At 32.7% G+C, this 13,423-nt stretch overlaps 1 pseudogene; it reads left to right on the forward strand.

Annotated features, from left to right (window-relative positions):
• Positions 1 to 412: 412 nt before the first annotated feature.
• LOC128169979 (uncharacterized) overlaps positions 413 to 13,423 on the forward strand; it is a 45,496-nt pseudogene continuing 32,485 nt past the window's right edge.

Here is a 13,423-nt window from a genome sequence, read left to right on the forward strand (position 1 = left end):
AAGTACTGAAAATAACCATAACACAGAATTATGCCGATATTTCGTGTATTTAAAGAAAAATGAAAATAAATACTTTACACAGTATTTCGTACCTTATAATAAATCACACCGTTACAATGAGAGAGAGAGAGAGAGAGACAGAGAGAGAGAGAGAGATAAAATGTCATATGAACTGCAGAATATTATATAAGGCAATTAATTGTTCCTCAAGATTTGATGTTTAACCTTAGCAAAGGTAAATTGATTAAAATTGATAAGCGCGACGAAATTCCATCTTTTCTAAATTTCTTGATTACCGATTAATTATTCATTTTAACATTTAAGTGCTTATTGATTGACATTATTCAATAAATCAAAACTTTAAAATACAAACTCTATATAAAATACAAACTCAAACGGTATTAGAATTTATTACTCTGAAGTGCGCATTCGCACTGTTCAAGGGAGAAATAAACTGTATCTTTCTACAGAACAATGTTGCTTTTCCAAATCTTCCGATGTCCGTGGTTTTTAATTGGCGTCCTTGTGCCGTGTTTTGGCAACTTACAACCGGGCTTCTCTAGACTTCAGCGAGGACACAGACTGGACAGGAAACTGATTCAATCCTTCCCAGAACTCAGTTTCCTGGACTGTGTGATAGAATGTCTGGTTACACCACGGTGTAAATCTGTCAACTATTTCAAAGGGGCTAATTTCTGTGAAATCAATTACGAAAATAAGACGACAGCAGAGACTAGGTACATGGAGAGTGCTGGATGGGTGTACAGTGAAAAGGAGCATTGGCCTAAGGTAAATGTCTTAGAATCTATATTAACTAATATCTATACTCTGTCCCAAACAAAATATATATACAGCACAATTTTAAATGGCTATTTACTATTTATATTGTCTGCGACAATACTGTGGAATCATTTTTATGTAATTTGAATTTTAAGACAATTATTGTGATATGTACTTTTTCTTGATAAAATAAATATAGTGAGCATAGTGATTTAATTTAAAAGTCAGGAATGTACTTTTAATTTTTAAATAGGCTGGGTCTGATCGGTACTGCAGGTTAACGTTAAGTTAGAATTATTAATTGACGAGTTACCTTTTTAATGATTACAAAGTGGAGGATAACTGTTTATATTTCTGTTTTATCAAATGGAATAAAAGTTAAAAATACGGCGAGTGTTAGGCTAGTTCCCGAGTTATCGCCGATAAAAAAAGTGCCCAATTCGGCGCAAATATTGTGATTTTATCGTATTGGGCTTCGACTGCTCTGTTTTAGCAATAAAGTGTCTTAAATAACCCATTTTCTAAACCACTGATTTAATTAGAATATATTTAAATTTTGCTGTGTTCCGCGTAATAATAGCAGCATGCGTTGTTAAAACAAACGCCTCGCTCTATGACGTCAACGTACTAACTTATATACCAAGTCAAACTATCAGTACATGTGAACATTATTATACACGTTCAGTTAGTCCATCCATAACTATCATATTTCATATTAAATAAATTGCACGTTTGATCATTAAAATTTTACTGTGATTTTAAGGGGTTTATTTAATAATAAAGATTCACCTTTAACATTTAGGAGCTGGCTGGAGCTTGTTCGAACTCAACGTGTGAAATCAACCAGACATGTAAACACAAGAGATATTCCGAGGATACATTCTTTGAATGTGTTTTGTCAGGTAAAATCATCCGGTACTTTGCTTTAATGCAAATAGATACCATTAATAATATACATGTGTTACATGTAGATAATTGGTTTTCCTTATGCATATTGGACAAAAACTCAAGTATCAAAGAGAGCTCCTTTTTTTAAATAAAAATAACTCATCTAAACAAAACTTTTAAAAACCCGTTTGTCGACAAGTATTATGTTTAAATTGAACACATTATACTATAATACTTTCAGGAATTAAAATTGTTAGATTTAGATAATTATTAATCTAACTGTCAGTTGAAGAAAATATCATAATAGACTAGAGAAATTGAAAACATTGTCATACCTTTTTGTAAAGGTAAAATTTAGCCTCTTATCCTAGGTATTAATTTTAGTGTATGTGCCTTTATTTATAAGATTGTGGAATACCCGATCAAAATGGAATAGATCTGAATACAACACGACGTGAGGACGCAATTGGTATACACAGAAGGATACACGCCTCATGTTTTGACGGATACTCCCTGTCTGGTTCAGGATGGCTGATCTGTCAGTCAAACGGGGAGTGGAAATACGACATTGTCTGTACAGGTGAATGTGGGCGCGCTTGATTAAGATTCACGTGGTGTACACCGATATACACCGGTGTAAACATTTTGTATTGTATATCAAGTCCACTTCAATGGTGTAGTGTACATGGTGTAGGGAAGTTAAGAATGAAAATGACGGAAAAGGTTGCAGTTTTAACAAAGAATCTGCTGTTGTGTAACAATAAATAGTTTTTTGTAATATAAATGCAATAAAATAAATACACATTTAAAATATATTGGCTTTCATACAAACGACAACTTTTATGCAACGTCTAATCCGTTATATTACTTAAAATAATTTTCCAGGTTTCCATCATAACATTCGTCCGCCATATTGGTTTCAGTGCTACACCCAACAACACATGCCCCTGACTCGGTGTAGAAAAGTGTATACCCGGTGTACACCTACACGCTACACCTTTGCACTTGATTTACAAAAGTGTACACGGTGTATACCTTTTGGTAAAATCAAGCGCGCCCATATATGCTAATATGATACGTGAGCAGGTAAATTATTCATGCATATATGCTAATATGATATGTGAGCAGGTAAATTATTCATGCTTTAGTTTTGAAAAACAGATGGTGTATTAAATGCATGTAAAATGAAACCAAGATTTCCAATAATGCAGCAAGTAAAATAAAACTGGTTTATTAATATTTGTCGATACCACGAGTACTGAGCCACATTCAGGGCACCAGCAATGCCAACAGTTAAGAATAACGCAATGAAAGTGTTATTATGCACAATGTTTGTAAATAGTTATATTTAGCAAATAAAATGATTGACAATTAAAATGTTCCAATGAACATGAAATAAAACACGTACAACTGTGCAAACAACATAACCCACTAAAGCGGGTATAGCATTTTTAAAGGGCTAATTGTTGTTCATAATGATAGACGTAAACCATTGACAAAATCACTATCTTCATATTAATCATATTTTTCAACATTTTTATTTTCTGTACTTTTTTACAATTTCTTTTCTTTGTTTTCCCAAGATGTTTAGTTCTGCATTAAAATCATTATCAAACCTTCTCCGGTCTGCATTTAACTTGAAAACTTTATGAACAAAGAAAAAATCACCAAGCACACGTTAGTTCATTTTAACATTGAGTCTCCCATTGTCGTCGTTTTTTTTTTTTAAATTCAAATAATCGAAAGTACCTAATATTTTCTATTAAAAACGGAAGATGATTAGCCTCTGTCTGAACTTTGCTTATGCGTCATTTAAAATACAAATGTCTTCTGTAAATGTTTGATAATTATTTTTTTTTTTTCCATAACAAAAAATTATGAAATCTGTACATTTTACTATGTTTTGATTAAGAAAAGAAAAAAAAACGCTGATTATTTTCTACTCAATTTAAAACTGTAAATCAATTATGACCGAATATAAAAATGTCGATAATATACAAAAAGGGTCTTTTCTGTAAAAAAAAAGAAAAAGAAAAAAGGGAGGGCTGTTAATGTGGTAGTAATATTCAATATCTTTTTTCTGCAAAGTTATTTACTGATAAAGTTTTTACTACAAAAATGTTAACATGCACTCGTAGACTTTCATACGTAGACAAATCATTATGAATTTTGCAAGCAAAAGAATGTTCCTTAACTAAGCTAATCGATTTTTTTTTGGAATATTTTTCAACCTCGTATTTTTTTTCTTCATAAATATCTTGACAGTGCAAGCATAACTCTAAACAAAATGTGATATTAGAGTTTCTCGATATACATATGTTATGATTTAATATATATGTACCCTCTTGTTTCTTTGAATGGTTATTGTTGTGTTTTCGCCTGTAGATCTATCAAGGATATCAGTCTTACTACTTTTATATATATCGTATTAGTAAATTGGGTTCATGAGTAATACTGTTACTGTATACCGGGAATTTTCGCCCAGTGTTATTTCCACCCCTTTTACTTGCAAACGGTTCGCCATGTTTTGAAATCGCACAGACACAGTTGATTAAAGCGAAATTATTTGAATACGACGTATAAACCATCAAAAAAGCTTTTGCTTTATTTTTATACTCAATTATTTATTGTTCAACATGATTATCAAATGACGGATGGACCGGGATAGTTTGTGATGAAGGTAAAGAACTAGGAAATATGTTACGCCCTGCATTTTTAATGAGGAAAACAGATGTTTTTAAATGTCGAAATCTTCAACACAATTTGGTACATTAGTTTGTTCCTTCTTTGTTAAGAAGACGCTCGAGTAAATCGGGAAAATTGAAACCAATTGTCTTGTGAAATTTCTCGCTGTAAAAAGGGATGCATGTGCATGTATATCTACGCTTGTTATTTATATTTATTTTGTTGTAAAGGGGACTTTTTGCCAAAATTGTTAAGCTGAAGATATTCTATTTCAAAATTACGTATATAGGGAGAAATAACGAATAATGGAAAGAGGCACTCTGTAATGAAGGTAAACTCTCTCTCTCTCTCTCTCTCTCTCTCTCTCTCAGAGAAATAATTATAGTTGTTAAATTGATATGCATTATGAAGGCCCCTAATGTAAAGTACATGAAAATCAAGAGCAAAATACAAATCTTACGGCTATTACTGTTGTGTTGATTTTACACAATGAAATTGCAAGTTACAAACGGGGGGTAAATGAACACGTAAAGTAGGTGGGTGGGACATAGTAGACTATAAAACATTAAATTTCTGACATGTGTGCAACATGCGCTCTGTATAGAAGGTAACCCTTGGCAGGGATTCACATAAAAAGCTGAAAGATCAAGAAATATGGCTAATATGAAAATTTAGAGAAACCTCTATGGTGAAAAATGTGCTTATTGTGACTAGTGATTTCCACAGAAAATAGTGATTGGCCTAAATTACAAGGAGTGAAATAAAGGTGTCTGTGTTTGATGGGAATTTTGAAAACACACATCCCCTGACTACAGTGAATTGTATAATAAAAACTGCCCCCTGTCATCTTTACTTTGTTGCAAAATTCTACATAGATGTTAAATGCATACAAGTAATAGCTTTCCAAATAGCTTGCCTGACTAAACAAAATTATTCAATGGAAGCATGCATGTATCAATTATGCTATCTTATCAAAAACGAATTTAAATTTTCGCTGCTGATCATAAATTTTTAAACAAAACGTGCAAATTTAAGACGAAATGTCAGTCTTTTCGATCTAGAACATGTACACACATATCACTTGAAATTCATTAATTTTATTAATTCAATTTTTTAGGAATGTACACATCATATAAGTGCATGTAAGCTTGAATGCTTGAGAGTAAATAGTCGTTTTTTAAAAATGTATTTGTTATATTAAGATGCAAAATCAACTGAAATGCATTTTTAAAAATTTCCAACCATATGAAATATGAAAGAGTATACAAACACGTTTTCTTTTTGAATATGTGTGGGCAGCTTCATCAAAATCATCTTGAGAAGCAATTAAAAAAAAGTGAATTCTCAAAATCATGAAAAAAAAACTAACTGTAACTTCAATTCAATTAGAATTCCTTATTTGCACTTTCATTTATTGCATGCCTCTACAAAAGTGGAAAGGGGGGGGGGGGGGGGCGGGAGGGCAAATCAATTATATTTCCATTTATTCTGTAAAGTTAAGAAAAGTGCCAGCTGCCAAAAAAGTGGGGAGGGGGAAGCAGCCTCCCTATTCCCAACCCCCGATGATACGTGCCTGTCATGTAAACACAAGGTGTGCTCTGGGGTATTCGCATGATCCCAACGGACTCGTCACCTAATCAGAGCGCAAAAACTATGAATGAGACATTTTGGCGCGAAATCCTGCTATTACCTTTCACGCAATGAATGAACTCATCCATTGGCAGAGATCCATGGGGAGGGGTCAAATGAATTTTTTGTCATTTGTTTTGTAACAACTACATACATGTATATTATACTTTGGATCGGATGATTTGGAAGAAATCTATCGAATTAAGAAACAAACTTGATTAGTTATTGTTAAATTTAGTAATGTACATTTAGTAAGACACGCGAGTTATGATCCCTTTTCAAGATGAATGAAATCGCCAAACTGAACGAAAATCGGGTCACACCCCAATATGGCGGTTAAGCTCCTCCAGTAAACATTATACACTGTAGCTGTATAAATATATATGTGTTTTATTCCAAACTAATGACTCGATATCTTGTAATAATGATAATCCAACACCAATTAATATGTTTTACGGTGCGACCGTTGGGGCGAGCGCAGCAGGTGATCAAAATGAATTATGATAAATCAATAAAAATAAAAGTAGTGACGTAAAGTAAATGAATTTGAATTCAAAATAAAATAAATATATCTATCTTTCCAGTACATTTTCATTATTCATAATTCATAAGATTGTTTTATTTATTTATATACCAATCTGATTAAAATCAGATCTTTGTAACGCTCTTTGTAACAGAATTTGTCGGAACGGATCAAAGATCTGATTTTAATCAGATTGTTTATATACTGGTCGCCCGCCAATATAGAATTTATCTCAGATAAAATGTTGTTGAATAATAAAGATTTTAACATAATGTACATTGCAGTTTATTTCCTCTTTTCTTGCACCAGACATTTTTATTAAACTTACAAATAAAAATTGACTCATCACAGATTCCCCCCTCCCCCGTTTAAAAAAAACCAATTTACGTATAAAAAAATTTGTTGATCACATAAGGAAAATGGATCCCCCGGGAGCATGTATTATCGTAAATAGTAGTGAAAATAAAGACACTTTTGAGCAGCTAAAGAGCTAAAGGCATACCACGCACTCCCCATTCCCCACCCCGATTAGAATTTTCCTGATTTTGAGAATTTTATTTTTATTTTTGCTTATGAAGATTTTTTGAATGATGTTGCCACGCCCCATTTAAAAAACGTTCCTGGAAATTACCGTAAATATAGTGAATAAAATAATTGTGAGCATTCATCAAAATGAGAGCAAGTTACAGCTGTTTCCTGTCTCTGAAGAAATGTCCCGATTCGTTAGCTCTGCAAGATTTTGAGAAGATTTTGGTATTTATATTTCAGCAGATTTACAATAACTACTTAGAGTACTTTCCCCTTATTGTGACGTCAAAGTTCACGTCAGTCAAGTGTAGTCTGTCTCTTTGAAAACACACTAGAAAAAACTACGCGAAAAATACTGTTTGGTTTACTTAAAAAGCATGATGTTCTGGAAATTACACAATTTATCTGTTTCTCAAAAGTTTTACTTTGATTCTCGCGAGATGGTATCCAGTCTAGTGAGATCGGCCGACATTGAGGAATTGCATTGTGGGTCGAAATTTACTGACTCCGAAAAATTCTGTCGGATCAATGTGTAAGAAATCCATTGTGACGTCACTCGAAAGGACGATAACTCCGGAAATTGGCGTTGTTTCAATGCATGTACGTAGTCTTTTATCTTGTTCTCGTGAGAGTGTGAAATGGGAAACCATAATTACAGGGAACTACTGGGACGATTAAAACAAGGCATTACTGGTCCGATTTACTGACGCCAAAAAAATCCGTTGAATGAATGTGCAAATAGTCCAAATTTTCTATTCACACACGCCTTGCCGGTAGAGCTCGCTTCGCGCCGGCGCTGCGCGCCGGCGAGCTGCGCTCGCTATTACTTACATTGTACAGTAATAGACAATATGTTACAACTTGCTGCGATGACCCCCTCCCCCTTTCCACCGTTCAAATATGGTGGAATGCTGATCTATTTTTAAATCAGGATTACACACGTGCACTGCATGGTGAACATTCATTTTACTTGAAAACTCTTGCTTACTGTTGTTATTACATGTCATATAACATTTTCATCAATTGTGAATGTAAATCCTGATATCTGAAACATGCATCGGTTAATCTTTTTTTGTGAAATATCATGATATTGCTTGTCCAATTGTCTGCACTGTTTCGGAGATTGCAACTTTTAAACCGTAGATATACCTGACGTCATGACGTCAGGCAATAATAAACAGTGCAAAAAATGTAGGTGGGGCCTTTAGGCTATACAACGTTTGAAGATACACTAGCTTAGTTTAAAGGAGATTTGATTCCTACCCTGAAAATTTATAAAGTGTATTATCAGGTATGCATATTTTCATCAAATTTTGGTGTTTTCATTGCAAACCTTACTCTTGTTCATATTGAACCAGTTTACAATGTTCAACATGTAACATATCGATGCTAAAAAGTGTTGAATACAAGTCATTTAGCTATCCTCAGAAATTGAACAATTTTAATTACGGCTCTATTTATCAAAGTAAATTTAGCATTCAATGTAGTTAATAGTATGGTTTTATCATTATCATGAAAATCTTATTTTTGGATTATCGTTGACAGTTCTGCCGAACATTGCATTACGTAAACCTGCCGAACAATCATCAACATTACTTCACTATCACGCCACGTATGCAGTGGATGGCAACAGAGGAACTGACGTTGGTGTAGACAAGTGTACACACACAGGTGATGGCGACACCAATCCCTGGTGGAGGGTGGATCTACTGGCTGTGTACTCAATCACATCTGTCAGAATACTCAACAGAGGAATAGATCAATACGCAGGTAAGTGTAAAAAGTAACAACATGGCAAGTCTTGATTTTGCTTTGTATGTCCATACCTTATTAATGTATAACATCACAACTGTCAGAATACTTAACAAAGAAATAGACAGTTAAACACAGGTAAGCGTATCTAACAACAACATTACAGAATCTAAGTATAGCAAATGTAGAGGAAAATGTTGTTTAAATTCTAGTTAATTGATTCCAAGCTTCGATCGAATGGAGTCCAAAAAATATTGATTTACTATTTTGTTTTATCGGAAACTCTTTTATTTCCTCTTTCATTCTACACAGTATCTAAATCATCTTTTGGAATATGATACGGATGTAACTTTTATAAATGTGCAATAAGGTTTACAAATTTAATTTTCATCCAAGGGGTCAATTAGATGCTGGAAAATTATGTTTATTTTGATGTACAAAAAAGTTCCAATAAATTAACTAGTTTACATGTATGCATAAGCCATATCAACTCCTGGCATATAATTGGAGGCGACTTGTTGATGTAAAAGGCCTTAGAAGTTTTATTTTAACCATAAGGGTCTAAATGAGCCAAAAATAACTCTTGTTTTTTTCAACAAAATAAATAGTTCCAAAAAGTCCTAGAACAATTTTCACAATAGCTGATTTTTCCCTTGAAATATGAAAATGGATATCGTTCAGACGCACAAAAACCACTGAAAAAATAATTTTCATATGTTTGGTAAATAGTAGCTAAATTGACATTAGTTCCCACAAGTAAAAAAATTCTTGAGTTTAATTAGATGGGCAATAAGGTGTTAACTGTTATTAAATTATTTGATTACTAAAGTGGATTTAACCTTAACCCCCCCCCCCCCTACTCATACATACAAACCGAAAAAAAAACCACAAAAATAATCCTAACATTCATATTTAATATACTTGTAAAAAATCTATTGAAAAAAAAATTATAAACGATAATCGCTGGTGGTAACATATACTCAAGTTCATGATAAATGATTCGCCTTTATTCCCATCCTACAGTATCGACCCAACCTAACAGAAGGTAAACCACAACTAAACGCTGGATTTACTTTCTGGGATTACTCCGGGTTTACTAGAGTGGACACTAAGTAAATCCTTAGTGAACGCAGAGAGTAAACCTCGATCAGAAGTATACCCCGGCAAACAGACGGTACATGTGTATTCAAAATATACATGTACAAAGAGCAGGAATTACAAGCAGTAAGAGAGTAAGATAAAGGACAGGTCTGCTTCACAATTTAATGCGTACAGTTGACCCAAAGCAAGTCCCGAGTAAATAAAAAGCAAACCCGAGTGAATTTAAGTTTTAAAGAAGCAAACCCAAAGTAAACCTCAAATGTAAACCCTGATGTTTACTCTGGTGTCAGGGTGGGTCTGATCAATACTGTAGGTTTTTTCTCTTCAAAAAATTATTTAAGTTGAAAAACAATCCCTTGATATATATATATATATATATATATATATATATATATATATATATATATATATATATATATATATATATATATATATCTGCTTTCAACAATAGGCGGACATGGCTATAAAACCATACTTTGGCAGACATATATAGCTTTTTTTAAATCTCGATATTATTCATTGTCCATCTCAACAAGCTATTAAAACACAAAAGTATGTTCATTGGTAGACTGTTGTTAAGATATATTGCATCTAAAGAGATATACATTTTAAGAGGTCTGCCTTATTTTCCAAAACCATGCAGTAGACTTTAAGCTGACATTATATAAATACAATGTAAGGTAGACATATATTAATATTCGAAATGCCTATCAGGCAGACAATAAATAGTAATTTCAATATGCATTCAAGTGTCAATTAAAATGCAAAAGCAATCATATTCTACAAATATTAATTTTAGGTGACCTTTTTCCTACCTTAATTGAATAATATTTTTTTAAAGAAATGTTGTATTTGATTTTCTAAACATATTTGTTTATATCATATTCAACTTTCATGTCTTAACACATTTTTAAGTGTATGTTGTGCGGCTGTGCCACCAAATGTTTGAAAAGTTATATTTTATATTGTCATAGGTAAAATTTTTATTCATATCTTAATTAACACATTAATATTTGAATTATTAAAACTTAATGAAAACATCACAACACCATTACTATTTTTTCAAAAGAAATAACTCTTTTGTTTCAATTGTATACTAGTACATGTTATAACAAACATCATATGAATAACAAGAAAGGTGCTTCCAAGTTTTAATATTTTTTATTTTAAAACACTGATTCTCAGAAATATAAAAGATGAGAACATTAAAAATGTACTAGCATTACAAATGAAAATAACATGACATCTCATTTTAATTTGTTCTGCATGATATTGTATTTTGATTTAATATGCACTCATGTTGTGAACAGATCAACAAAGTGAAACAACTGAAACAGTGATATAAGTATATGTACATGTATCATAATCATACACGTGTCGATAACATGCTCAATAACTAAAATAAATCTTATTTATTATTACCTCCATTATTGTTCAACCCCACCCACCCCCACTTTTTTTGCAAAGTTAGACCTAATCATGAGGCACATAGCATCATAGAGGGTTCAGCCCCCCCCCCTCCCCACTTTTTCTCGCAGGAAACACAATTGTTCCTGAATTTACTTTGAAAAGATAGAATTATTCAATCAGCACCCCCCCTCCCCCGATATTTCATGATTTGGAAGAAAAAAATTCGGTAGGTAAATTTTTTTTTTGGAACAATAGGTTTTTTCATGATTTTGGGAATAAGGTTTTTTTGTTTTTGCTTGTCAAGATTTCTGAGGATTAGTCTAGGCACCACCCCCCCCCCCCCCCCACTTTCAATTTGCTTTCAACGCCACTGCATTAACATTAATTCTAATCTTTGGTACATGAACAAATTGAACCCAGGTACATGCACAACATTCTCATAATTCATAAATGCTTAACACCACATTAGTTTTTCCTTAATCGGTTATTTTCTTTTTCAATAAAAAAAAAACCAGTTGAATCAATGCACTCCACGGGCCTGGATTATGACTTCTTTGCCTTGGAACAACTATGTAATATTTCAGAAACACAATCAAGGAAGTGTGTCTAATTTTTGTTTCCTATAGTTAAATTAATTCAAAAATCAATATGTAATACAAAGACAATCAGTGAGTGTAAAAAATCATAATGCATCATCTAGATCTCTACAATGTACATGATAATCAAGTAAACTTAATCAATTGCTACCAGTTGTGCAAAAAATAGAATTGGGATTTGAAGGGGAAGAATTTGCTTGTAAAATCTCTGTGAAGAAGCATTTGAACATCAAACATGTAGCCATCTTCCTGTTTGTCAGAATTTAAATTTGGTTTAAAAAGTGACTAAGATACTTTCCAAACAAGAGGTCCATGGGCCACATCGCTCACATGAGCAACAACATCCATGATGAAATCAGCGTTAAGGGGTCATTTACAAAATATTAAAACAATGTATGAGAAAAGATTCTGTATAAAAAGATTTTCAATTTTCTTTAACACATTTTCTAATGCTATACATTGTGCTTTTTTTAAAAACTGGATAATTTCATTATCATTTGTTTACATCTTGAGCATTTCATTTCTCATGAAGATCAAGAACATCAAACTTTGAACTAATTTTGTAGCCCACGGTCACAGTCCAACAATTGAGAATCAAAAAGTCAAGATGATTGGTTATAAGTAATACCATATATTTTAAAATTTGAGTTATGGAGAAAAATTAAAATTATTTCTTAGATTAATATACCACCCCCATCAATTGTGACCTAATTATACCTTCAAGAACATGATTTGAACATGATGACATTTGCACTATCTGATAATTCTTCCACACAAGTCACAGCATGGCTTTTGAGAAAAAAAATTATAAAGAAAAAGATTTTTAAAGATTTTTTCTCAATATATTCTTATGTAAAAATTGCCCCCCTCCCAATGGTGCCTCTCCCTAACCTTCGGCATACTGATTTAATCAAACTTCAATACAATTTACAGCTTGTCTGGCCTATTGGTTTTTGAAAAAAAAGTTTTTGGAAGATTTGTCTTTATATATCATTTATATTATACAATTGTGGCTTAACCTTGCCCCCTGGGAACATGATTTGAACAAACTTGAATCTACATGACCCGAGGATGCTTCGACACAAGTTTCAGCTTTTCCAACCAAATGTTTTTTGAGAAGATTTGTTAAAAATATGATTTAAAAATCATTCCCCTTTTAGATATGACTTAGCCCTTCATTCGAACATATTTGAATGCCATTTACACAAGTTTTCTTCATGCCAAGTTTGGTTGAAATTAGCCAAGTGGTTCTAGGGAATAAGTTGAAAATATGAGAGTTGACAGACAGATGCCATACAAAAAAAGTGATCTGAAAAGCTCACATGAGCTTTCATCTCCGGTTAGCTAAAAGGGAGTAAACGAAGGCATTTGATTTAAAGTTTTGGTTTAAAAAATCTAAAAAAAAAAAGTTTTTTAATCGATTGGAATGCTTCTTTTTTCTTTTGTTCTTTTCATTCATGATCTTTGTTCTGAACTGAAGAACTGTGCAAGAAAAGGATGTAGATCTGCTCAAGTACCCTCCACACGTTTT

The sequence above is a fragment of the Crassostrea angulata genome, unplaced genomic scaffold, assembly GCF_025612915.1.
Source record: "Crassostrea angulata isolate pt1a10 unplaced genomic scaffold, ASM2561291v2 HiC_scaffold_271, whole genome shotgun sequence".
Lineage (NCBI taxonomy): Eukaryota > Metazoa > Mollusca > Bivalvia > Ostreida > Ostreidae > Magallana > Magallana angulata.